Source organism: Motacilla alba, chromosome 2, assembly GCF_015832195.1.
Source record: "Motacilla alba alba isolate MOTALB_02 chromosome 2, Motacilla_alba_V1.0_pri, whole genome shotgun sequence".
NCBI lineage: Eukaryota > Metazoa > Chordata > Aves > Passeriformes > Motacillidae > Motacilla > Motacilla alba.
In genome coordinates this window covers 133,293,979-133,320,311 of record NC_052017.1, presented here as the reverse complement: position 1 = coordinate 133,320,311, position 26,333 = coordinate 133,293,979, and the positions used below count along the sequence as shown (strand labels likewise).

The window sequence follows — 26,333 nt, the reverse complement described above, 5'->3', positions numbered from 1 at the left end:
GGGCCGGCCGGCGGGCGCTCTGTCACCGGGACGCACGGACACCGCTTCCTTCAGGCCTCGGGCACGCTCCCGGCCACCTGTGCATCTTCATGGGCTCACCCGCAGTCCGGGAAGTTGGTTATGTTTCGTGGAAGCGCGGTGCTGTACAGCCATGCGCCGCAACGCTTTCTATGAACTTTCAGCTTTCCTGTCTCAGCACTGCCAAGCGTGAAAATCAAGGCAATCCCTTACTTCTAAATCCTTTCACAGTCGTGAAGATGTTTGTCCACTGTAAGTGTAAAACAGGACCAGCCGTGACACTGTGTGGTTTTGCTGTTCTTGGCCCTGCCTCTCTCCGAGTGTCCCTGCCGTGGGATGCCATCGCCCTTGCTTGTGCCAGCCATCCACGTCCCGGTGCCCTCCTTTGAGGGTTTGCCAACACTGACACCCGACTCATCCCTTGAACCGACTAGGTCACTTCCAGCAAAACTTACTAGGTATAAACTTTTTCTTTCTTTCTGAAAAAAGACATTTGATTTGTGGGAGTCATTTGTACCTTTGCATTCTTCATCCCTATAATTCTTGGAACGTTTTAAGTTTCGAAAAAATAAAACTAATCAAAGATCCAAAGGTTTCACAGAAAAAGAAATACCTAAGCCACTGAATCTCATTATTAACATCTGCTTTGTGATGTGTTCTGCATGTATTGAGGCTGAAAGAACAGGCATACAATGATATTTATACCTGTGCCATAGACCTTGAGAGCACAGAACTGTAAGCTAACATGCTTATATTCTCATATGACTATGATACAATTATACGCTGCATCTAACTGCAAATGAAGGCATTGTTTAATAAAAAATGCTCTTGTTGAGCCAAATCTATTGTGTACATGCAGAACTGTCGAACAAAGTGCTGAGCTATTTCAACTCCTATTCACTTGTAGCAGCTGCTCAATTAAATCAGAGTTTAATGTCAGCATTTTAGAGTGCTGATTTCTGAGGGTTACTTGATTTAAACAGTACACTCAAATCAACCTTTCTACTACTCAAATCAATTCTTGCTCAGGAGATAATGATGCTCAAGACTTTTTTCAAATAAAACCTTTCACTGAAAGAGAACAAGAAAATTTTGACACATTTAGCTCCTCCTTCCTTTCCCCAAGATCTGCCAGTAGAAATGGATGAGTAATCTGTCTGTTCCAAGGCTAGTGAATAAATCTGGAACCGTAGAGTCACTGCATGGTCTAACTACCACTTGTATAAATACTTCTGCCAACCAGATATTTCTTGTCGTAAGCAGTGTAATTAGTTTTCATTTTATGACAGGATTCCTGCTATGAAGAAGTTATGATTGGTCTTTTGCCCTGCTGACTCTGTTTTAGACAAAATCTATTACATCTTTGCATGAGAAATGAGTTTACAAATGTGGTGATCAGCCCATTTGAAACTTCCAGATCAGTTGCCCACCAGTATTCCAGCCACATACACACCTCTGCTATTGTATTGATGGCATGTATTTTTTTCTTCTGTGGTTTGAAATAATCCTTTTTCTTTTTCTCTTTCAGGTTTATATTTATAGACCCATAAAATTGTTTAGGTTAGAAAAGACCCTTTGGATCATCAAGTCCAACTGTTAACCTAGCACTTCCAAGTCCACCACTAAACCATGTTCCTAAGTGCCACACCCTCTAGGGATGGCACCTCTACCACTTCCATAAGCAGCCTGTTCCAAGGCTTGACAACCCTTTTGATGAAGAAATTTTTCCTAATATCCAATCTGAACTTTCCCTGGTGCAGCTCGAGGCACTGTTTTTTTTCATTACATTTTAGTAATAGAGTCTACAAATTCAGATTCAGACAGCATTTTGATGACATATTCAAGGTAAATGTTTGATAATCATGAATTTATTTTAGCTGCTTTCACCTGCTTTCCTCACAAGTAGTCCTTCTGAACTATAAAAAGACTATTTCTTGCTGAAATGTGGGGTTTTTTCATACTATTGAAAATCATTGTCTATACTCAAAAGCATCCATTTAGCAATGTGTTTACTTAGCAAGAACAAATTCTTCAGTTAAACTGTTTTAACTATAAAATCAAGATTGAGGTATCAATGCTCAGAAAAGTAACTCTTTAAGATACATGACACTCATAAACTACTGATAAAATTTCAAGGCATTACTGTAATACAAGAATTAATATGAGACTGTTATTAAATTGGGAAAAAAATAGAGTTATACTACTTGCCATCCATCTTGACAAACGGGCCCACGCAAAACTCATGAAGTTCAACAGGTCAGTTATGAGGTCCTGTCCCTGGGTCAGGGTAATCCCAAGCACAAAAACAAGCTGAGCAGAGAGAAGCACTGGTGAGAAGGACTTAGAGGGTTGGTTGATGAGAGGCTCAGCATGACCTAGCAATGCACACTTGCAGCCCAGAAAGCCAACTGTATCCTGGGCTGCATCAAGAGAAGTGTGGCCAGCTGGTGCAGGGAGGGGATTCTCCCCCTCTGCTCTGCTCTCCCACCTGGAGCATCCACCTGGAGCACAGCATTCAGCTCTGGGGCCCCCAACATGAGATGAATGGGGACCTGTTTGAACCAGTCCATAGGAAAGCCACTTCAGAAGATGATCTGAAGGCTGAAGGACCTCTACTAGAAAGACAGAGAGGGCTGGGGTACAGTCTGGAGAAGAGGAAGCTCCAGGAGACCTTAAAGCACCTTCCACCTACAGGGGATCTACAAGAGTGTTGGAGAGGGAATTTTTACAAGGAGTAATGGCTTTAAATTGAAAGAGGTCAGGTTTAGATATTAGGAGGAAATTCTTTACTGTGAGTGGTGAGGCACTGAAACAGGTTGCCCAGAGACTTTGTGGATGCCCTATCCCTGGAACTGTTCCAAGCCAGGGTGGACAGATCTTTGACCAACCTGGTGTAGTGTCTCTGTCTATGACAGGGGGGTTGGAATTAGATGACCTTTAAGGACCCTTTCAACCCAAACCATTCTATGATACTTCAGTAGGTATCATCAATACAAATATCCAGTGATATGGACTTTAAGATACTGTTTCAACTTGGTTTTACCTTAGTTGTACCACACCTGTTCTAGCAAGATTTTTAACAAAGATCTCTGCTCTGAAAACTGACCAGACTTAATCCAATGTCACTTTAAAAATCGAATGTACTGGTTCTTAAGATTGTAGCCTATATTTCCATATGAAAAGCTTTGCAGCATTCCTTTTTAATTGGTAGGAGCAACATGAACACTCCATACATAAGCAATGTGTGTCCCTTTTGCCATAAAGCTAAACCAAACATAAATGAGTTCTACAATATTTATAATTTTTTACGCTTATATTTATTTTGAACACCTTTATATATCATTCTATCTTTCTGTCCTCAAAATGTCTGGAAACAGCCAGGATTTTGCTGAGGAGGAGTAATAAATCTGTGTTTGATCTCTAAATGTGCAACAAGGATCTCTTCTGGGTTAATCTTCTGGCCTGTGGTATCAGTGGAGAAAAGAGTATCTCTGTAACTCAGCCACTTAGAACTGTCCCACCAATAAAAAGGAACAGGTCCTACCTGCTTTTTATTGCTTGTTTCTGTTCCCATGCTACGAGTGTAAGCACAAGGATTCATTTAGCAGGTGAATGAACTGTGTGTAAAGCTGATCAACTTAAAAGTACCTTTTAGTTTAGTAAAAACTCACTAAACTTTTTTGTTAATTTGTTGTTATTTTGCTTTGAGGTTACAATTATCCCCAGTTAGAGCTCCAGATCTGTTTGAGTTGTGTGTAAACACCTGTAGAAGCACAAGCTGCAAAACAACAGATGTGTCTAGGTGGCTGGGCAAACAGAAGGGAGGGAGGGAGAGAGAGGAAGTTTCATGCCAGCCTCTGTCTTCAGTGCCAGTGTATATTAGCTCAAAATGAGAAGTCAGACTGTGGCACGAATAGAGATACCTTCATATTGGTATTATGCACAAACCCACATTCAGTAGCTACAGAAGCGTCTCACAGAATATTTCTGCATTTATGATGTAATATTTAATAACACTTTATGCTAATCTATTGCACAACCTGGTCTTATAGCTAGATCTCCAAATCCTAAACCAGAGCAGGTAGAAGCTGATTGAGCTGCATCCTAAAAGATGGGAAAGAGACCAGGGATCTGTTTTGGTCAGATAGAAAAGGACACGATGGGGTAAAAGTATTTCCAAAGTCTGAACATACAGTTATATATAAAAGTATTTCATAGGAGAATAAAAAGATAAAACCTTAGCAAGTCATAGCAATATCACTTCTTCAGGGACAGATTTGCTGCTTGTGAAAGTAAGTGCAAACTGTAGCAACTAATCCAGCAAAATGCCAGCAGATGCTGTGTAACCTCCTCAGGGCTGGGCCAGTTCACATGCCTGGTGTGCATGCCTGGTGTGCAGGATATGGGCCTCTCTCAACACGTCTTGCCAAATTTGCAGTGCAACCAAGCTGCAGGCAGAAGTGCACCAGGCACTAACCCAACCCCTCACTCTATTTTGTGAGAAAGGAGGTTTGTACTTGCTTTCTGAGGTGACAGTCTTGAGGTCAGTCATTTGGCAATTAGTCAGCATTCATTTGTGTATAAACAACCTCTAGGCAAGTATGTAATTCTGGCACCTTGAACCAAATGCCCCATTTCAGGTTCCTTAGTCATTCTGGAGGCACTGACTGTCATGGAATGCTGTGGGTATGCTGCATGCCTTTGTCAGGCATTCTAAACTACCACCTCTGGTCAAGACACTGCCATTTGTGTGGTTGCAAAACCCATAATTGGCAAAAATATGAATTTAAATTAGAACTTCTTAAAATCCTAACCTCTTTCTTAATTTTTAATGAAACCTATTTTAGTAATGTAAAATAATTCAGGATTTGTTTGGGTTTTTGTTTCCTCGTGAAAAAGATAAACTCTTAAGACACAGAAAAACATACTGCACTCTGTTTCCAATGCTGTTTCAGTAAAAATTGAACAGAATGCTGAATGCACATGCAGTCCCTGAAGGAGGGACCAGAACTCAGGCATGCAGAACTCCCACATTCTCAGGCCTATTTCCCTAGGAACAAACTAATTTGAATGATGAAGTATGGAAGTACACAGTTCTAGAAGCAAAAACATTTGCACAGATCTATTTTTGTGATTAAGAATGTTCAATTTTTTCCAAAGGGAAATTCAGTGTCAGTATAATTTTGGGAGAAGTTGAAAAGAGATAACCAGTAGGTGACACTAAGTAAAATGGGTGTGTTTAAAACAGGTTCTTCACAGAGAACTGTGGGCTAGGTGTGGCTGTTCATAAGGTTTCACAGACCACATCCTCTTTTCAGATTAGGCACTCAACAAGAAAGAAACTCCCATCTGCATACTAGCTTCAGAAATGGCAAACCTTCAGACTTCAGCAGGTAGGGATATAATTCTGATTTTACTAACCAGCTCCCTGTAAGATTGAAATGACGTGGGGCTCATTCCCTACCTTGACCACTGATGCTGGTCACTGTTCAGCAGAAAATGTCACTCTGAAGGGACAAGACAGAATAAACATGGGCAACAAGGGAATTTGGCAGTCCCTGATTCTGGACTGGGATACTTCAAGTATAGGCTATATTTTGTATACAATTATTCCTGAAATAACAGGGAAAAAGGCAGGAAGCCATAACAGCATCTCTTTTAGGAGAGTTGTTTACTTAGTAGAAAACTGAATCAAATACCTGCTGCGTTTGTATTTCAAATATGGCTTAATAAGTCTTTAATTTCTTACAAAAATTTTTTTGTACAGCTGTACAAAATAAAGGTACCACACCTAGACATGAGGTTTCTCCAAGCTGAGGAGAACATTTGGACATCTCAGCTTTCCCCCTAAAATATATTTTAGCATCAAAAGATGTACTGCTCCTTATGTTTAATTTCATAATAGCTAAATACTGTTACATTCACTGTGTGATTTTGTGTTTTTACCAATAAGTTGAATACATAAATATTATAGTTTTGTTTGTTTGTTTGGTATCTAATCTAATTCAAGAGAGACTATTTATAATTAGGACAACCCAACAAGTCCATTTCACTTTTAAGGACAAAGAAATTTTTTGCTTTTCTAGCCAGATTTCAAAAATCTTCATACAATAATTTAAATTTAGATAGTAAAGATAGAAACACCATGCAAATAAATTGTACAAACCAATCTGGGGCATACTGTAACACATATATGAAAAATGTTAATTGATTCACAAGTGTCCTGTACTGGCATACATAGCATAGTTACAGGAATTCATGCTAAGCATACGAAACCCAGCAGAAGTGAGTATAAATTAAGGGTATTTTACTCCACTTCACCTCATCTTGCAAAATAACTTTATCAGATTTCAAAAATATGCCACAAATTTTTGACACTTTTGGATGTACCCAATTTCAGCTGCATATGGTCTGAATTTTCAAAGATTCAGGTAACTGACAAGCTTTGTTGCCTGCAGTTACCCAGCTTCTCTGCAAAATTATAGAATCCTATTTCCCATCCAGCTTGTTTTTATGCTTTTAGTTTTCATGAAACAGTGAAAGAATTAGCGTTACAAAAATGAATATTCTAAGACTAAATATGTATTTTTTCTTACTTTCCCGAAGTATGCATATGTTTGGATGTTGAAATGATCCATTCTACAATAACATGTCAACATTTGTTAGAACATCAATGATATCAACATGGAAGTTTTCAAATATGGCCTGGGGAACAAAGGCACATCATATGGGGACTTCTCCATGTTTTTGGCAGAACTTCAGTTTCAGCTGCAATTACTCAGCTCTTTATAGAGACTACCTTATCAAATAAACATGAAATGACCTCCAGGTCCTCAGTTCCTATTCATCTGGTCAGTAGTGACTTATTATAAACAGAATATTCTGTTCTTTCAGGGAGTTGTATGAAATTGGACTCCACGGGGTGTGAATACATGTTCGTAGAGATACCCATGCAGCTTAAGGATGTTTACTGGTTATAGCACTTGCTATGATGTCAGTTTTCAGTAGACAGTCATCTTCTGTCTTTGTGTCATCAATTCACTGACATTTTATTTCTTTCATCATGTGTTTTGCAACTGAATGTGGAAAACACTGACAGTATAATTGATGACTCCGTAGTATTTACTAGCTAATCTCATCCTCCACAGAGGCATAAATTATGCAAATGATAAATAATTGCTTATGAAAAGTGTTCAGAAAATTGATTATTCATCAGATATTTGAATCATAAGCAAACAGTATTGAATTAATATTTTTTTTCCTTTTTGCCATATAAGTGTAACTGTTTTTTCCTTAACTCTCACTAAATGCTTATCAAGTTGTTAATGCGCTATATTCCTGTAAGGAAGTTGCTCATACTTGCTCAGAAACAATATGGCCAGATTCCAATTCACTTTTTACACTGACTGACTGGTTCACAATAAAATAGAATGTCACTCTGGTAGGATACAGTTGTTAAAGTTCAGTCTGGTTCTATACCATTTCTGAAGACTAAGCAATCATAACACAACTCAGATTTCAAACAAAAGCCTTGATTCAGAGCATTAACATGAAAAATGTTTTCAGATCAATATCTCAGAACCTCATGACTGGCTGTATTCCTCATGTTTACAGGAAAAGCCTCATACTTTAGAATCCACAGTCCTTCTTGAGGTTATGACATTAAAAATCTTCAAGTTAGTAATGTCTTTAAAGTGATATAATGAACTGGTTCTATCTGTTTGAAGAAATAATTACCTGCTTGTCACATACTCTCATTATACTTGGTTGGCACCAAATCAGTTTTCAATTCAAAAAACATTATGGCTTTTAGTAATGGGTTATGTGTTTTCATTGCAACCTTTAGACCTGAAGATATCTAAGATACAAGATGCTTTCAATTCACTAGAACAAAATTATTCTTCTCAGATACCTGGAAAAAAAAAAGGCTTAAGAACAGTCAGTTCTATGTAGAAATGCCGTCTAAATTACAGTGATATTTACTAGAAAAATGGGTCCAAAATATCATCAGAATTTATCTTAAACCAGAATAAGGCTAATGGCAACAGCTGATCCTTTTGATTGCAAATTTTTATTCTAATAATAATTACTGATTTTCTATTTTACTTGCTCCTGCTTAGGCAATGCATTCTAGGATTAAGGATTAGTTAAAAAAAGACTGAATTCTGTTGCAGCCTTTGCTACCTGTTTTTTTGTGGTTGTTTCCATAAGTAAGCCTTTTGTACATACCTTTTCCTGAGCCATCTAAATTTGTGCAGGACATTCCTGAAATTTTCTTTTGAATTAAAACCTAGAAGAAGTATGTTGATCTTACTAGGAGGAAGTTCTGCTTTTTCTTTCTTGTTAAATCTTGCTTCTTAAGGAACATCTGGTGTCTCTCCCCTCCCCCACTGGCACCACGTCACAAGCGTATGCCTGATTCATTTGCTCCCATAATATCATGTAGAAAACCTGTGGATGGTTATTCACTCTGTCCTTTTGGGAATAATTACTACAATTTTTCCTCAAAAATCAAATCCACTGCTTCTAGATAGCTAAATCATTTGAAGGTTCTCCGTTACTGTGTTATCTCTGAATTAAGAAACTTTATCCTTCATACAGTAGTTTTTCCCCCTGAGATTTCCTATCTTAACTCCTGCATCTCCCTCACATTTTATTATCTTGGCTTTGATTGCTGTCACAATTTCCCCTGACATGATTTGCAGTATGCTGTGTCTCTTGTGTTCAGTCACATTTAGCTGCAAGGCTGTATGCACCATTAAGAACCTATGCACATACACAGCTTTACAGATCCTACTTGCCTCTTATTAATCTCCTTCTATTTGTTTAGATGGGATCTTCTGTAGGCTTCATTTAAAATTACTAAAGGCATGGCTTGCTATTTTCCTTGTATTTCATTTGAGGATGAAATATTGTGAACATATATTGTGTACAAAATCTCAGAAGAACACTTCTTTTCGTAGGTAATTAATGGTTATCTGTCAAGGTTTTTTACACCAGTGCTTCAGGATCAAGACTTGGAATTTGTTAGTGATTTGACTCACAGAGTTTAAGGGTGAAGCACTAGTGACATGCTTTTTATCAAGAAAACAGGCTGCTGTATTTCTCAGAAGTCAAAAGCTTATTTCTTCCAACAATAGGTCCTCATATTAATAAATTCTGCTATGTTGGAAATGCATGTAGCATAGTAGTTTAGTCATGAACCTTTATAAGGTCAGCAAATCTCAGTGAGAAGGGAAAAATAACTATTGTCTTAACTTGATCTGTTTCTGTATTAAATACAAAGTAAAAAATCAGTTATTTGAATTGGAGCTTGCCTCTTGAGTTCCTAATTTAGTTCAACAACTAATCTGTTGTTGAAGTTCTGCCTTGGGTATGGCTTACACCTCAGTGTCATTGAAGAAGCAAGGCTGGTCCAGCAGGCGTGCTCTGGAGCTGACACAAACGGAGCTGCCATGAAAACATCCAGGTGCCAGGCTGCAGGGCGTGCCAGGGCCCGGCAGTGGCACTGGACAGCAGGAGAGGTGACTCCTGTGTGGAGAGTGGCCAGATGGATGAGCTGCTCAGCCTGGTGGCAGAGCTAAAGAGGGGGTAGAAGGCCCAAAAAGTATCAGGGGCTCTAAGGAGGAGATTGACTGGTGGAGACAGTCTCTACCATCACTGAGGGCAAACATCAGACGTCGCACCACTAGAAGGAAAGGATCCCCTCTCTCACTTTCCCTTCCACCCTCCACCAATGGGATGGGGAGGGGAGTCAGGAAAGAAAAGAAAATAGAACCCTGGATTGAGATAAGAACAGTTTAATGACTGAAACAAAGTAAAAGATTATAATAATTAACAAAGTAAAAGATAATAATAAACTACAACTAATAATTGTAATAAAAGGAGAAGGAGGGAGAAATGTGAAAACCAGGAAAGACAAGTAGTGCACAATACAATTGCTCACTACCTGCTGACTGATGCCCAGCCCATTCCCAAGCACTGATCAGCCCCCTTCCATGTAGCTCCCCCAGTTCATACACTGGGTATGACATTCCATGGTATGGAATATCCCTCTGGCCAGTTTAGGTCAGCAGCCCTGGCTGTGGTCCCTTCCCGTTTTTCTGCACCTCCTCACTGGCAGAGCATGAGACAGTGAAAAGTCCTTGACTCAGAGTAAGCACTGTTCAGCAGCAACCAAAACATTAGTGTGTTATCAGCATTATTCTCATCCTGAATCCAAAACACAGCATTGTACCAGCTACTAAGAAGAAAATGAGCTCTGTCCTATCTGAAGCCAGGACAGGATCACTAAAGCAATTCTGAAAAAACGCAGCACCACAACCTTTTAATATTTTAGACTTGTTTTATAGCCTCAGTAACTTTCCTTTTTGTTTTGTTTTTTTGCACAGAAAGCTTTGATGGACTCTGTGGTATCAAAGTACCTCTGGTGTTACTCAAGATTTCATGAAGAAATTGAATTGTAATAATAAAATTAGAAGGCATCTGGATAAGTAGAGCGGCAAAAATCAACAACTGTTTTAATCATGGCTGGCAAATCTATAGCTCTCTATAGGAGCCGATAATCATGTGGATAAGAATAATCTGTTGATAGCAGTGTGCTTGTACTTTCAGGAAGCTTTTTACAAAGTCCTACAGCAAGGAAATCAAGCTGTTGTAGGACAAGATGGCTCATCATTTAATGTCCTTTAAAGTACAGTAAACAAGAGCCCAGACTTCACAGCAGAGGAAGAAAGATTCTCAATGCAGCCCAAGAGAGATGCATGTTTTTGAACTTAGAGCATTACTAGGCTAAGGAGAGAGTAACAAGGTGATGGAGTTTGCTGATGGTACTAAATTATATAGAAAAGTAAAATATGCTTAAAAAGGTTAAAAACTCATTCATAATACAAAACATAAACAAAGCAGCAAGTGAAATTCATTTTTGATAAATGCTGGATAAAGACAAGTTTTCCTCTAAGTGCCTATGTTTATATATACACAGTGATGAGCTTTATGTGAGCTATCCAGTGGAGATATATGAAAGTGTCAGTCAATAGACATCAAAAAGGCAAAATAAATATGAATTATTAGAAAAAATATATAGTTACAGTATACTGTAAATTCTTCAAATGAATATAGATTGAAGTGCTGGTCACACTGTCTCAAACAAGATGCAATGTGATCAGAAAACGTACTGAGAAAAGCAACAATGGTGATGAGCTGCTGCTTTCTAGGAAAGCAGAGAAAATGATAGAATGTAAGTAAGCAGAAAATGGATCAGAGGAAAACTATTCACATTTCTTGTGGTAAAAGAAGTGGGGGTACCTAATGAAATTACAGTGAAGATTTTTATAAAAGGGAACATTTTGTTATATAACGTAACTGAATCACAGAATTCATTGCCACAGGATGTTGTATATGACAAAATTATGAATGGTTCAGAAAGTGATTAGAAAAATTCATACAAAGCCCATCAAGACCCAATAAGCAAAAGAATGCAAATGCAAACTGGTTTCTGAAAATCCCTATGCCACAGACTGCCTAAAGCTCAGAGGAAATATCAGCAAAGTGTCCTTTCATTCTTGACCTCTTCTATATTCTTTCCCTAATTACCAGCTGCTGCTGGCCGCTGTGGAAATAGGACACTAAGCTGGACATGAGTAAAACATCACCTCCACCTCACCCTGCACAGCCAGTGTGATGGAAGCACTTGCCATGATATCACCCTGCCCCCTGCTCTGGAACCAGGAGAAGTTCTCAGCAAGTGCTTTCCTTGGGTCACTTGCAGTCTGAAGGGGGTGACCTCTGCAGATGGAGGAAGCTCAGAAGATCAGTTCTGGGATCTCAGGGAGATACAAAACACTTCAATCACTATGGATGTTGAAGCAGAGAAAGAGCAAAGCTATTATTTTGCTTTAATTTTTCTCTCTTTTTTAATCTCCTGAAGTGAATACAAGATGGTCTGGCTTTTCCACCTCAGTTGCCTTATCCAGAAAATTGGAAATCTCCCCAAGTACCAGTGTTGATAACTTTGTTTGAAGAGGAGTCATGAACATAAAGAGTTTCTGGAAAATAATCCAAATAGACTATCAGAACATTCTCAGATGTCTAAGTCTTAAGGGCTCTGAAGTTGTACTCTACACAGGGAAACAAAAGTAAAAAAAAGAAAGCATTGAAGGACAACCAGGAGATTTTGCCAAACAACCTGGGTAAATTATATTATAGTGGCTGTAGACTGCCCTGAGAAGCCAACTGTGATCCTGGAAGGGCAGGGAATATATCCTACAGCAGGTTTAGATTTAGCACACAAATATCCCTCTGTGCTGGTGCAGCTGCGCTGCCAAGCTTGCTGGCAGGCAGGGAGAGGAGCCTGCTCGTGCCCTGACTCCACAGATGCTGCTTTGCACCCTTTAATACAAATACTTGGCACAGGAGTTTCATAGCACTGTTCCTCAATGTGCAGACATAGGATAAGGAATTCTTTGGTTTTCAAAAATTAAAGCTAATCTTCAGAATTCAAGGCCTTTAGGAAAAGAGATTATATTTTATGGTTTGTTTTTTTTTAAATCCCAAATAATATTTTTTACTGTCATGCAAAGTTATTGTCAGGAATGGAACATCTGTTACAATTAAGAAATGAAGTGCCTACAGAAGGAAGGGGTACTGAGAAAAGCTTGTAACCCACTATGCATATTTCATTTTAAAAAAGTCAACCTGGAAACAGTTTATCATCAAGTATAATGGTCTATTCATGGCTTTGGTATGACTTACCAAACAGAGTGATACTGTACCAAAATAAAGCAGCAATACCCAGATTTGTTTCCCAAAGTCTTACAACATGTCAGAGTCATTCCTCTAATAAGGTACAAAATTCTTACTTGAAAGGTGCAAGATTGAGCTAAAATAATTTTAAAACATAGTCAGAGGGACGGCTTTCTTACTATTGATGTACAGCACAAAGCACTGGGAGCTGTTACTTTGCTTTCTTTAGCAAAGCACAGAGACTATGAGCGTGAATATAACTTTTTTTCCCAAAAGTTTTGTTCCATGCCAAAATGAAGAGGAACTTGAGGACTGTACCATGGAGCTATGATCACTTGTGATTTAAACTTTCAACACCCAAGTGTTCTGACTGCTCAAGCACTTTGCTAAATTACTCAGTAACTATCATTTGTTTTCTACCAGTTTGAATGAACTACCACCTGTATCACCTGGCAGAAGGCTACCTTTTACCTTAACTCTCTTGATGCTACTACATTTCTCTCTTGTTACTGATGGGGCAGTATGGGATAACACAGAGAGTGCTGGCTGCTCTTTTAGAGCATCTTTCTGATAGTTCAATAGTGCAATTGGAGTAACAGCCCAGAATTAGCTCTTCATTCTACCGGAGACCAAAGGAATCTGATACTGAATTCTCAGAATTAGTGTTTCAATAAATACCATCATTATTATGACTGTCAACACTTTTAGGAAAAGTGAAGGGAAGCAGACAATTTGGATTTGTTTTGCACTGAGATTGTACTCAGCTGAATGAAATACATGGATATAAAACAAGCCAGTGGCCCAAACAATTCATCATTTAAACAGATTTCTGCAGACTAAAGTCGTAGCTTCCTGATGCTGAACTCCTTTTTGATTAGGCATCACAGGTATGAATTAGTAGGTTCATAATGTCTACCCACCTACAAATATTTTACATTCTTCATATCCTCCTAGCTTCCCATGTCCTCTGGATTAACAATATTCTACCTGATTATTCTATTTTCTATATAATTCTTTATTTGGCCATTGGACTTTGTTTGCACTTTTTAAAAGAAATTTTATTTACTCTGTTTTTTTGAAGCTCAATTGTCATAAGCCTTAATAAATAAATATGCATCACTTGTTTTCATATGATGCTCATTTTCAAGTTGCATGAAATGAGCAATTTTTAAATTAAGGTATTTTAGCCTCAGTACCATAAGATTTATAGGCTTTTTACTGTGTCATTTGTATTCAGCATTCTCTGCATAAGGACATCAAACTAAATACCATTTCTGGTATTAAATATTTTATTTCCAGCAATAATTCCTCTAGGAGCAGATATGTATTTTGTTTTGTAATTCACAGAAAAACAGCAGTCTTTCAAATGAGATGTGCAGTAAATTTTAAACTGAATAGTATTGGCCTTTCTGTGAAGACTAATGTTTTGCCTTTACATTTTGAAGCTAGGAGGTAGAAAACAAGATAGTCACATTTTATTTGTTTTCTTATGCATACAGTGTTTACTTATGTGATCAAAAATGTTGAGGTCATTTAGAACTTTGAGACAGCACATTAAAGTTCACTATTTCTCAATATCTTAACATGTAATATTACTTTTAAGAGGCTTGATGACAGGGGAGCATGAGCTAGCTATAGCATTCACTTTCCAAAGTTACTCACACCGGATGACACAAGGTCTTGCTTGTACCATAAACATTCCCCACCCCTCCTACACGGACTGCATGAAAGCTGCAAAACAAGCTTTAAAGTGCTGCAGGGCCTTGGAGGAGTGGTTTGGCAGATTTTTACTGCATGAATAGCAAAGGGGGGTAAGCCTCTAGTGGTGACATAAATAGGGATTTCAGGAGCACTGTGATGTGTGTGTTCATCATAACAAAGTGCTACCTGTGATACATTGTGACCAAATGGTCTGGATGTAGAAGCTGTATTTCCATTTTGTAAATTGGTCTGAATCAGGCCAATGGTGTCTCAGTCAACAAAGCAGCATCACTGGGTGGTTAGTCTAGGCAATATTCTGTCCTGGGAAACAGGGTGTATCACACATGTTTGATATTCACAGCAGTGTTTTTATGGTTTAAATGTTTTTCCATGTGATTTTCTAACAAGAACCTTCTTCAATTATCGTCATTATTACTGTGAAGAAAAAGAATTAGGAATAAATTGTGTGCAGCTTGCACAATCACACAAGTCTTTTGAAAGAGGTAATTGGACTTTTGAGGGCAGATTGCCATAGCATATTGCAGATAGGAAAATCTTGCTAAATTTTGTGGTCTGCCATGCCTCTTGCATTTTACAAAGGCATCTTGCATCATGTGAGGGTAAAGCATTCTCATAAACATTAAAAAGCAGAGGAGCTATGGGTTTTTTTATTGTCAAGCAATATTGTCCTTTCCTCCTCCAAAATGAATTTTTCCCTTTTCTTAAAAACTTTCATACAGTCAGATGTTAGTAGCACTAAATTCTAACACTCCCCTTTAAATGAACTGCTCTTCCAACACTTTTTCAGCCTTGGTGTCAAACAAATCTTGTGGAAGTTATGAGCCAATGAAAGCATTACCACCCAGGCCAGTCAGCCCTGCTGCGACACAAAACACACTTCATAAAAAATATTTTATTACCATCTACATATGTAAGGCAGAGTTGTATTTCTTTGATAACAGGATCTTCAGACAGATCTCCAGTGTCTGGAAGTGCTTGGTTTGTAAGTGATTTGCCTTTTGTTTTCTGGAACTCATGCTTCAAGAAGGAAATACAAATATTAGTCTAAGGTTAAGTGCAAATAGATCCATAGTGATGATCTCCAAGCCATTTTCAGTCTTCTTACTTTCTTTCATACTGAAAGATGATGTGCAATTTCACCCAAACATATTATGTTGGGTGAATATTGCATAATTTCATAATATGTGAAATATTTCACATTTACTCCCTGTAACAGATCATAATGTTTTTAGGAGAGAAAAAAAACCCCTAAATTTCAGTGAACAGTTAACAGTAAGTGCACTAGATTCTCCTTCCATTAGTTAAAGTTGAAGGATCCTGTGAGCCACTTCATTACTTACAGCAGAGTAGAAAGCAATTGATTCTGTTGTAACTTAAATTCCTCTGATGCCCTTTTTTCTTTTTCCTCTTTCATGGTTTTACTTATATAAAACACAGGAAATGTTTCAACTAATGCTATTGTGCATGTCTAAATTAAGTTTTCAGATGCTTAGTGGGCTGGTTCTGTAACGAACTATGGTGCATTCAGTGAAAAGAGTGCATTGTATAAGTTCAGACTGAGCTCTTGCAGATCTAGGGAGAAAATTCTTGGTTTCTCTAATAACTGATCAAAATAGCACAGCAAGCAGACAGCAGAAAACTGTAAGTGACAAAGTGTTTTCACTTAAAATAATAAACAGTGGATTGCCTACTTGGAAATCTTATTCTTTGCATAAACACTATACAAAGTGTTTGAAAGAAAGTGCTTGAACAATCCCCTCAAAAAATATTACCTTTCAAAATATGACAGTCAATTAAAACAGCATTGCTAGAAAACAGTAATAAACTGCCTGACTCACCCAGTTTTCTCAAGGACATATTGTGCTAGATGTTGTGCATGAAGTACAGCTGTTTTTCAGAGTTACAGTGCTAAATGCTTCATATAGTTTTATATGCTTTATATAGTTTCATTTATAGTTTTACACAGTTTAGTTGATTTAAATAGAGACACTAAAGTGCCTGAAGCTGCATTGAGGAGACAGCAAATTGTGTGTTAGCATAGTAACAAATAGCATCTTTAGAGGCTTCTTTTCTTAAACACTTGGTCTCACTTGATTCCTTTTACTATCAAGGACTGTGTACTGGATCCTTCAGGGTGGATACTGGGGGGAGGAAGCTAAGAACTGTTCCACTCACAAGAAGTGAAGTCCTGTGGCCTTTTATTTCACTGCTAAGGTTTGACAAAGGGCGTGAACATTTAAGGCTGTATCTTCCATTACAACCCACAGCTATTGTTCTGCAGGACAAAATTTACAAGTGAAGAAAACAGTTATTTTCCACATCTGATATGATTTCCTGCTGAAAGGGCAAAGTATCATTACATTATTTTCCAAAGAAAGGGCACAGTACCATGAGTCACATACCCTGGATGAATTCCTTATATGTACAGGAACAAATCTTGCATTACTGACCTCTAAGAAGGTACAATCTCTGGTGTTAGCTTTATAAATAATATCCTGGAAATTTCTCCACGGGGCAGTCTCATGCAAGAATATTGCTTCAGTACAGAAGTATTTGATGCCACTGGTATAACAACTTGACTACCAGGCAGAGGACTGTAGTGAAGGGGCATGGTCAAAAATATGAAAGATTCTCTGAGCCAATTTCTTCTGGCTACTTGGGTCATACTCTTCGCTCTGTTTCTGGGTCAAGAGAGGGTTTGTTTGAAGAGCACAGAGAGAGATGGAAAGCACTGAATGGGGCTCAACGAGATTTCACAGCAGAACTCCTGTGGTGCTATTGCAAGTCCTGAACTTTGCTTCTCTTATTCCACTTCAAGATCTTATTTCTAAATGTTAATAAACTGGTTAGTACCCTGGGCAGCAAGGGTTTATCAAGAAAAAAATGAAAGGGAAAAATTCTCTACTTCTTAGTTGTTTGAAAAGCTAACCCAACATGCAGTAGAAGAATTAAAGAAAGCATTTGACCAAGATTTGTTCATGCCAGCCACACCTTTTCTTGCCTCCTCACAGAATACAGAAATGTGTGTCTCCCTGAGGACATTCTGCCGAGTTTTGAGATATAACATCTTGACAGTGGAAAAGTACAAGTCTAAATATAGTACATTTTGTCAAACGTTGTTTAAAGGAATGTTCCAATAGCTATCTGTTCAAAAATGCACCTTTCTATTGGTTCCTATGCAAACCCTTTTATTAATAGGGATTCTGCAAGCCAATATTACCTGTATGAGGCCTTATAAGTGACTGATTGTTTTGGCAAGTATTCAGGCCACACAATGGCCTTTGGCTTTGCAGTCATATTTGTCATAGTCTGGAATGCAGGAGGTCTTACTATTTCGTTTCTTCTTTTTTGTTTACTCACTGGTTCCTCTTCTCTGGCACATAACAAACTGTGTCCTTAAAAGGCACAAAAAGTACAGTTAGCTACTTCATTCCCAGAGCATTTCTTTCCATGGTGGATTCTAACCCACAGCTCACAAATCTCCATTTATAAAGAAGGAAGAAAACCTTGCAGTGAGCAGGGAAAAAGAAGAAGACAAGTCTTTGAGATATGGAAATTCTGTATCTGAAAATCTACACAGCATTGAAATCACAGACATCAGAGATAGAGTTTTAAGGGAAAAAAAAGATAGAACCAGTAAAAAGACCACTTCGTCTAGCAGTCTGTGCCTCCATCATTAGCGTTCCCTCATTATACAAAAAAATTTTATGATACCACACATTTCATACTGTCAGGAGTAGTGGAGGCACAGGCACAGTTACTGGAAGAGAAGGAAAGAAGCATATTCATGCAATTTTTAATGGTCTTCTTAAAGCTTTTTCTTGGTGCAAGTGAAGGACACATAGGAGGCACTTCATCCTCTCCCCCACTTCTGTTTTTGATGGAACCCCTGATCAGGAGAAGGTGACCTCCGGGAAACAGCATGCAGGGGGTAGCAAGCAGGTCAGGATCTCCTCATGAATAATATCACTTCTCTGGGAAGCCTAAGTGTGATTTTTCACACTTTCCTGAATCATTAAGTCCAACCTTTCACTCCTTCTCTGTGACCACATACATGGATTCTGCCTCATCTAAATACCTAGAAAATACTTTATATTCCCCTCTCTGTTTTCTTATTTACTTCTAAAGCTCCCTATTCCTTGCAGTAGGTTTTTGTTCACATTGTATAAAGAGCTCTTTAGGTACTGCTGTGATACAGTACATACCTACTGGAGTGAAAATGTGATAATGACAAGAAAAAAATTATGAAGGCACAAGAAAAAAACTCAGCAGTGATGAGACAACACATGGTACATTTTGCAGCATCCCAAGTCAGAAGATAAGGTCTTAAATTTCAAAAATTTTTTGAAGCAGAAGTTATGTCTTCTGCACACTCTGATGACAGCAATTCTTTCTGCTATTTTTCTTTGCAGCAGTGAAACTCTGCTGGAAGATACAGCTCCAGTTTCCATGGAGGAAACAGTGTGCTGGAGGATACCCTCCTCCCACCTCCCACCAGGACTTGTTAACAGCAGGTTAAGATGCAGCAGGACTCAGAAACTAAGCTGATTTTTTAAGCTCTTTTCCCCCCGGATCTTAACCCAAGAAATGCTTAGGTAGCCCCTGATCTGGCCCCTGGCACAAAACTATAATTTTCCTGCTGAGGAAGCACAAACATTTCAATGTTCCCCATTCCTCTTTGGGAACTTCTGTGCTGGCACTGTGACAAACTCACTGACCTCTGTGGAGGGACTTACAGCCTCCATTGACATGGATTATGAGCAACTGATGCCACATGTGGCAATAACAATGGCACAGCCTGAAAAGAAATTCACAAATGCTCACACAGAACTTTGTACATAATGTAACTGAGCAAAGCTGCAAGTAATTCCATGGCTCAGGCTCTCTCAGTGTCAAGTGTGAAGACTTATTTATATTTAGTTAAGGTTCATCCTCAAGTTTTAGTCTATCTAAATCTATCTTTAGTCTATCTTAAAGTCTATCTTTAGTTTACATCAAACTTAATCTACCTTTTCTTGGGGCACTCTTCAACCTAGAGGCAGTACCGCTCTGGAGGATGGGACAGGATTGGAAAAGATTGCCTGTATTAAAAAATGCCTAGATAAATTTCTCCAAAAACATATATTATCATTCCCATGAAAGAAGAATGGGAGATTTGCAAAGGATTCTGGGTGTTCTAGGTATTTTTCCACAGAGTAATTTCTGTATATGGGAATCTTCCCTTGGAGCTGCACTGGAGACAGAATTTGCTCTAGACTCCAAATGAGGAAGCCCAGAATTACTTTTTCTTTCCAAGGAGTTTATGCAGCTCCCCTTTTGTAACTGACCTTCTAGAGGATTTTTTTAATGAACTAAATGTTCATTTATTTTTGGCTCAAAAGTTGTTCTCTTTAAAAATGCTGACCATATATTATAGCAATCAGAAAACATGTTCTTTCATCCCCTCAGAGGTGGAATGGCAAAGGGAAGAGCCTCCAGAATGCAAGGCCTGGGGAAAACAGTGGCCAATAGCCATGCAGGGGTGTGTTTAGAGACGTCTCTGTCACATCGACTCCCAGCTGGGGCAGACATGCTGTCCCCATCCAGCTGGGAAGGGTGGGGATCACAAGCACAGCTACAAGCTTTAGTTAGCAGCCTCAAATCTTAGGTAATTTCTTAGAAATGCCCAGAGCTCTACTGCATGGAGATTGTCAGTCCATGGCGTTAAGAAGGCCTGCATGAGCTGTCTGTCCCAAAATCATGGAATTACAGGATCCTCATATGGTTTAGGCTGAAATAGACCTTTAACACCATTAAGTCTAACTGTTAACCCAGTACTGCCAAATCCACCACTAAACCATGTCCCCAAGTGGCACAGCTACATGTCTTTTAAATACCTCCAAGGACAGTAACTCCAACACTTCCCCACATAGCCTGAGCCAATGCTTGACAACCTTTCAGTGAAGAAATTTTTTCAAATATCCATTTTAAACCTCCCATGGTGCAACTTGAGGCCACAACCTCTTTTCAGATAGTTGTAGAGAGCCATAAGGTCTCCCCTGAGCCTTTTTTTCTTCAGGCTAAACAACCCCAGCTCCCTCAGCCACTCTGTTCCTCAGAAGACTTGTGCTCCTTTGTCTCCAGTTTGTATCCTCTCTGCTGTGTTGTATTTCCAGAATATTTTCTTTGGCTCTTTGTCCTGGTTGGGAGTCTAAAGCAAACTCCCACCATGATAATTGCCTTGTTGGCCTTCCCCCTGATTCTGATCCAGAAACACTTAACTCTATGCTCACCATCATTAAACTCTAGACAATCAAAATCCTCCTAACATAGAAGGCTCCCCCAGTGCATCCCCTTCTTTACCCATCCCTTCTGAGGAATTTATTGCCATCCATTGCAGCATTCCAGTTGTATGACTCATTCTACAATGTTTCCATGGATGCCATGAATGAGGGTAAAACATGAAGGCTGTTTAGGACAGCATTGCACGCACACCAAAAGACCCCAAGCCACCACACATTTTATAACAGAAGTTACGTATTTTTTCTTGTGTTAGATTACAAAATGTGGCTGGGAGTGTGTATTCTATTCCCATCTGTTAGAGGTGAGGCAGTTATCTTCTGTTAATTGGGCAGTTTTCTCCATCTGTGCGACAACCAATCCTCCCTCTGGGAAATATCTTCTGTTCATGGGCCACTGAGTGCCACAGCATGGCTGATAAAATTACATAATCCCATTGTGAGATGCTCTGCCCAGCGGGAAGAGCCAAGCATTCCTACCTAGATATAATCTGCGATTTGGAACACCACAGTCAGCCTTTTCCACTGGATTCCCAGAGGAAGACCAGGCCCATCTACACCACCACTGGACCTCCAGAGGAAAACTCCACCCTTCTACAGGATCACTGCTTCAACAGAACCACATGTGTCACTCCAGGAGGACTGCAGCCACCATTTAATGGGACTGCTACCAACACCCTGACCAACAGGGAGTCAGGTCATATTCTGACTCTACCAGTAGTTTGTTTTCTTTTTTTGTACTATTGCATTTGTGTTTTTAATTTTTCTAGTAAAGAACTGTTTTTCCTATTCCCATATCTTTGCCTGCGTACCCTTTAATTTTAAAATTATAGTAATTTGGAGGGAGGGGGTTTGTGTTTTCCATTTCAAGGAAAGTTCCTGCCTTGCTTAAGCAGACACCTGTCTTTTCAAACCAAGACAGTTCTCCACTTGGCTTTAAGGTAGCAATCACTTATCCAAGTGTAAGTATATTCTAAAGACAGAGTGTTCTCATTTACTATTCTTCTGAAAGACTGTTCCGTAATTTCCTTAGTAAAGGGTACAGATAAATATTCTTGCCAAACTCACAGGCAGGAGCTGAATATCATCTCTGACTCAACTTGTATGTAACAGTCTGAACCCTAAAAATTCTGGTTTCACTTTCTTTGTTCCTGTAGAAATTCTTGATCTACCAGAGGCAGATCCTTCAGAAAAGACAGAGCACTGATAACTTCAGAGTGTCCCAAGTTGTATCTCCTGACAATTACCATCCTTCATAAAGAGACTGCCATCACAAGCTGTATCTGCTATGTTCTTCCAAAACTTTTACTAGTAAGTAAAGATTTAAACTGTCAGGGCTTTTGGCAATAGTAGTGATTTCTCCCTGCTCTCCTGCAGTCCCTTTTTCCTTCTCGAGAGAAACTCTTCACTGCAGTTTGAATTTGCACTTCTGATGTTACTTCCCTTAAGTTTTTGCAGTGCACCTATATGCCTACAGACAAGGCATAAGAGAATGCAGTTGACAATTTTTCTTCCTTAAAATTGTATTTATAGAGGATAAAGGATATACAAAACTATGCAAAGAAAGCATATTTTAAAATAGGAACTGTGGTCCCTCTCTATCAATTATGATTTTAAATAAGAGCAAAAAGCAACCTTTTTGATAACTTTTCAACCCCTGAGTTTGAGTTTATGTTGAAGGAGAAGAATGCATTAATATTAAATTGCTTCTCCTTTTTATTACAGGTGATCTAAAGATATCTGAATCATTTTTTTATAATAAATGATGCAGTGCAACAGAACCTACACTCAAGCAGTAAGAGCAGCTCACGTAACTCTGTGCTGATGGTGACTTCTGAGTACTCTGGATGCCAGCTGTAAGTTTTGGCTGAAAACATTTTGTGGGCACAATATTAATGCTAAAAGGAATGCCCATCGGGACAACGTTAGTTTAAGCAAAGCACATTTTAAATTCACAAGGGAGCCAGATGTTGGAGCCATTTGAGAATCCAGGCAAAAAGCTGCCAGCAGTGGAGGAACTGCATGAGGATCTCTTAGCAGTAAGGTGAGCACTAATTTGCTATCAGACTCAACCCCAGATTTCTCTCATCTAGCTTTTGCCAATATTCACATTTTGTACGTGATCTTGGTCTGTGTGTTTCAAATCTGCATTTCAGCTTCACAGATGGTAGGTTTGGTCTTCTGGATGGAAATATTACAACTTGTCTTGGAAATTTTAGATCTGGGCTTCCTTTCAAGAGAATCTCAAGTGTATGTCCTGTGCAGAAATGCATCTATTTCATTAACTAGCCAAGCCTACAATATTAAAATTCAACTCCAGTCTTCCTTCTCTGGCAGAATGTGGCACTGTTGACATTCTATCAAATCCAAATGTCCTAGGGTTGTAAAATGAGAACCATAAGAATAGTGACTTGTAATAAATATTTGTAGAGGTGGAGAATTCAAAGCCACAAATACAACTTTTCTAGTTAGGTACTAAAACTAAACCACATTTTATGGGAAGATAATATGTCTGCAACTACTTGTGAAGTTTCTAGCAGCAATGCAATCCTTAATTCATATTTACAAAATTGACATCCTCATTCTTGGTGATTCAGTAGATTGCAAATGTTCTTCTGAAAAAAAAAAAAGGTATTTCAATAAACCCTAAGATATATTTTAATCCTTTGAAGGTAAATTGAATAATTCTTCCATGAAAATGTACTACCTTCACATGGAATGGAATGAGAAAAAGACAATTCTAGTTGAAACTTTATGTTGGAACATTGGACCTGAAAGTATGTAATTAAGTTATTTTTCTTGCTCTTGCTGTTTTATTGAGGAAAAGTGTTTCAGCTTAATACTTCCATACAGTTAAGATTTCACATTTGATAATTCTGTGATTGCTAAGACTTCTTTCTAATAGACAGCAACATGCTCACACTTCAACCTGCTGCCCAAGATAAAGGGGGTTGGACCATTAAAGGTCCCCTCCAACCTAAACTATTCTATGGTTTTGTGATTCTAAGACTAATCTGTCACAGACTATGCTAGACTGCAAATGCCCAGTAAATATAAAGAATACAGACATCACAATAATTTTAAAGGAAATTTGCACATGCTGGAAAGGAACTAAATAATGAAACATCTGAAGTACATCAAATTTGTTTAGGGAACAAAATAAACATTTCCTTGTGACAAAGGAGGAAAATAATTTAGGAGAAATGTTACTTGCATTGTTCCTTGCAATAAAAAAGACCCCTCAAATAATCCTTCAATATTTTTTAAGATATTCTTTCATATTTTATATCACTTATAACTGAAAATTACAATAATTTATTATGACATTATTCGTCCATATATATCCATATTTTAATCTTTTTTCCCCTATAGCAGGTTGTTTCAGATCATAACAATAAAATATTTTGAGCACTAAAGTGTTTTGCTAATGTTTAGTAATATATGCAATTCTGGAAATAATTATTTTCACTTCTCACTTTTTCTTTCTTTATTTTTTTTTTAATTCATAGCCACAAATGTTTATATAGCAGATCAAATTTCTATATAAAACTCAGAAATTCCAGAATTGTTTCTGAAACAGTTCAGTGTAGTCCCAAAGCAACCTACAGTTATCATAATTACTTTTATAGAAATTAGGTGTGGTTAGACACTGAAAAAATAGGGTTCAATTCTAACTCTACAGTCAATTGAATCTCTGCTGTTCTAAGGCTGGTTCATCAAAGCCCCAGTCCATAGTAATCACATCGCTAGTCTGACATATGCCAGTTGAGAAAGTCCCTAAAATGCCAGCCACCATGTGGGAACAGCTAAAGCACAGTAGCTATTGCTCTGATCCTTTCTGTTCCTCCAGTATTCTTCAGGCAAAGGAGCCAAAACAAAACTAACTACATCAACAAAGTCACCTCGATGACATTATGTAATTTATGAGCATCTGTCTGCATTTTGTCTAGCTTTGTAAACTGCCTTTTGCTATATTTTTGTCTCCAAGTTATTCCCAGCTTTCCTATTCTGACCTATTTCATGTCTGTATCTTCACCCACATGCCCAGATCCTGAGCAGTCACACCGTGCATAAGCTTGGGTGCACTCAAAAGTGGTGGAAGAAAGTCCTAACAGGCATAAGGGGGTCACTAAGACCTCAGGACTACTGATCCTCTGCAGCACTCTGCATTGGATACTCACTGGCACCTTGGGATAAAAAATTGGCACAGGAGTGCCTTGGTCACTCCCATGTAGTGACCCACAAATTATCACAACCTGTGTTCTCTCAGGGCTCACAAGCCTTCATGTCTAGGATAGTTCTCAAGAAAAAAAATTTGAATGGCCTAAACTGGAGTTTCCACCTGGAGTCAGTTTGGCTCATGTAGTTTTTCACTGTACGCTGCTGAATGAAAGTTTCCTCAGCTGGTGTTGGACTATCTCAAAAGCCAGCCCTAGCAGAGCCGGGGTGTGAGCTAGGACAGATGCTGTGCACTGGACATACATACTTGGCATGGCTGGGGCCAGGGGCCTCTGACAGGCCCATTAAAAGGCTCCTCTTTTTGTTTTTGTCCCCTCCCTTCAATCTTTGTTTGCAGGCTGTCCTAGAGTGATGTTGTGATGCTTGTATCCCCAGTCGTGTGTTCTGTTTATGCTGGATATTATTTTCTGTGCCTTCAAGACTGGCTCTGAAGAGCAGAGTTTTGTTTTGGTTTTGTTATCAGCCTGCTCCCCCACAGCTGGCGGGACACAGAGACAGGGCAGTACATAGTGCTGCTTTTGCTTTTTGCTTTGCTCTTGCTTCTGCTTTGCCCTTTTTTTTGCTTCTGCTCGTTAATTAGTTTAGCTAGGCAGTCCGATTTTTTCCTGGACTGTTTTTTGGTTTTTTTTCTTTCCTTTTTTTGGAACCACTTGAACCTGCTCTGGACTGGGACCTGGGAAACACCAAGAGTTTGCACCTTGCGGCCTGCAACAGCCATCCCCAGTGCCGGAGGGACCGATAACAGAGCAACCACTCCCAGGAGAGACTTTCTGAGTTTGTAATCTCTGCAGAGCGGTGAAAGAGTGTTGTCATCTGGTATTGTTCATTTTGTGTGCTGGGGGGAGCTGTGCCTGTTAAATAAACAGGTTCTTTCCACTTCTCTCCGAAGAATCCTTCCCAAACCGGTTGAGAGGAGGGGCCGTGTGGGTTTTCTATCTGGAGGGTCCCCCTTTGGAGGTTTTCTCCCAAATTTGCCCTAAACTAGGAGAGAGGCTGATGGAAAAATACAGAGTATGGTTGGTTTTCTTTGGATGGCTCCATTGCTACTCACAGGAGCAAATACTGCTGCCAGAAGCATGTAGTTTCTTTGGGGGAAAGGTGGGCATCTTGCAGAGGACAAGAGGCTGATCTTGGTATTGGTGATGAATCACACACAAAACAGGGAATCACATATAAAGTGGGCTCACTTTACTATACTGTACTGTAACTACAGGAAACTTTAATGTTTCCTTTACTGCAAGATACACCAGGTGGGCTCAAGGTACTTGAAAAGAGTTCTCTAACAGGTCTTCAGAACACATGGCCTGAACAAGAGACTGGTTGAATGAGAGA

The 26,333-nt window shown here is 38.9% G+C and overlaps 1 protein-coding gene and 1 long non-coding RNA gene across 8 annotated transcripts in view; one reads left to right on the top strand and one right to left on the bottom strand.

The window, feature by feature from the left end:
* The window catches only part of OXR1 (oxidation resistance 1), a 259,358-nt gene that overhangs the window by 73,322 nt on the left and 159,703 nt on the right, over nucleotides 1–26,333 (bottom strand). The gene's annotated exons all lie outside the window — the stretch shown is intronic.
* On the top strand, nucleotides 74–26,333 carry LOC119697159. The gene is made up of 3 exons (XR_005255780.1): nucleotides 74–5,411; nucleotides 21,920–22,073; nucleotides 22,488–26,333. It is a non-coding gene; the product is annotated as an uncharacterized LOC119697159 (long non-coding RNA).